The sequence below is a fragment of the Peromyscus maniculatus genome, chromosome 16 (assembly GCF_049852395.1).
Source record: "Peromyscus maniculatus bairdii isolate BWxNUB_F1_BW_parent chromosome 16, HU_Pman_BW_mat_3.1, whole genome shotgun sequence".
Classification (NCBI taxonomy): Eukaryota; Metazoa; Chordata; class Mammalia; order Rodentia; family Cricetidae; genus Peromyscus; species Peromyscus maniculatus.
Window position 1 is genome coordinate 37292881 of NC_134867.1, and position 1797 is coordinate 37294677.

General features: G+C 46.0%; 1 pseudogene; it reads right to left on the bottom strand.

The window, feature by feature from the left end:
- Positions 1–591: 591 nt before the first annotated feature.
- Positions 592–1423, bottom strand: LOC102908779 (small ribosomal subunit protein uS5 pseudogene; annotated as a pseudogene).
- Between the last annotated feature and the right edge of the window lie 374 nt (positions 1424–1797).

Sequence of the window (1797 nt, forward strand, 5' to 3'; positions counted from 1 at the left end):
ATATAAAGTACTCATAAAACTATGCATCAAGAAAACAAATAACCCAATTAAAAATGGAGTACAGAACTAAGCTGAGGGTTCACAAATGATAAAATGCAGATGGATGAGAATATTTAAAGAAATGTTCAACATCTTGACTCATCAGGGAAATGCAAATCAAAACTACTTTGAGATTTCATCTTATATCAATCAGAATGATCAAGATCCATAAAGCCAATGATGGCTCATGCTAGTGAGGATATGGAATAAGAGGGAGCACTCATCTATTGCTGGTGGGAGTGCAAACTTGTACCTCTAGTGTGGGAATCCGTGTAGTGCTTCTTTGGGAAGCTTGGAATAGATTGACCTCAAGATCCAGCTATACCACTCTTGGGCATATATCTAAAGGATGCTTCATTCTACAATAGAGACACTTACCCAACTGTGTTCATTTCTACTCTATTCATAGTATCCATAAATTGAAAACAGTCTAGATGTTCACCAATAGATGAATAGATAAAGAAAATATGGTACATTTGCACAGTGGAATATTGCTCAGTCATTTTTTTTTAAAACAGATTTAATTCACTTGATTTTTCTTGTATAAAAACCCTTATGTGGTGGCCACAGCTGGAGCCTGGGTTCTCTGAACAGACACTCTGGTGTGGGTTTTCACAAGATGGTCAGTGAATTCCTGATAAGGAGATTTGGTGAACACAGTCTCTTTCCAGAGGTCGGGGGTCAGGTAGCTATAGGTCTTGGAGATGGCATCAAAGGTGGCCTTGGCAAAGTTGCCCAGGGTGGCAGTGCAGCCCCTGGCTGACGTGTAGCAGTCATCAATACCGGCCATCATCAGTAACTTCTTAGGCACAGGAGCAGAGACAATGCCAGTGCCTCTGGGGGCAGGAATGAGACGCACCAACACAGAGCCACAGCGGCCTGTCACTTTGCACAGGACAGTACGGGGCTTGCCAATCTTGTTCCCCCAGTAGCCTCTCCACACAGGGACAATGGACAGCTTGGCCAGGATGATGGCCCCTCGGATGGCAGTGGCTACTTCCTTGGAGCACTTCACACCAAGACCAACATTACCATTGTAGTCCCCAATAGCGACAAAAGCCTTGAACCTGGTCCGCTGGCCTGCCCGAGTCTTCTTCTACACTGGCATGATCTTTAGAACCTCATCCTTTAGGGATGCGCCCAGGAAAAAGTCAATGATCTCGGATTCCTTAATGGGAAGGGAGAACAGGTAGATCTCATCCAGGGATTTGATCTTCTACCTCCATGAGCCCCGCGGCCTCGGCCACGGCCACAGCCTCGACCACGACCGCAGCCCCTAAGACCGCTGCTGAATCCTCCGCGCCGCGGCCTCCTAGTCCTGGGCCCCCGCGTCCTCCGGGCCCTCCCGCTGCACCGGCGTCGTCCGCCATTTGGTGTTTTCCCGAAGAAGAAGCTGTTCAGTCATTTTTTAAAAAATGAAATTTGCAAGTAAGTGGATAAAACTAGAAAAATTCATCCTGGGAGAGGTAACCCAGACCCAGAAAGACAAACATAGTATATGTAGATGTTACCTGTTAAGTCTTTGATTAGCAATCTACAATCTATACAACCACAAAGATTAAGTATAGGAATAGAGTAAGGGACTGGGGTGCAGGGGAATCTCCCTAGGAAGCGGAAATAGAATGGATAGTAATGGATGGACAATGGTGGAGCAAGGGGAACAGGAAAATCACACAGAGGGAAGGGGAGGCAATGAAGGGAACATAGGGAGGGACAGCTAAAACTAAAGGCCATTTCAGGGGTCATATGTGTCATTTT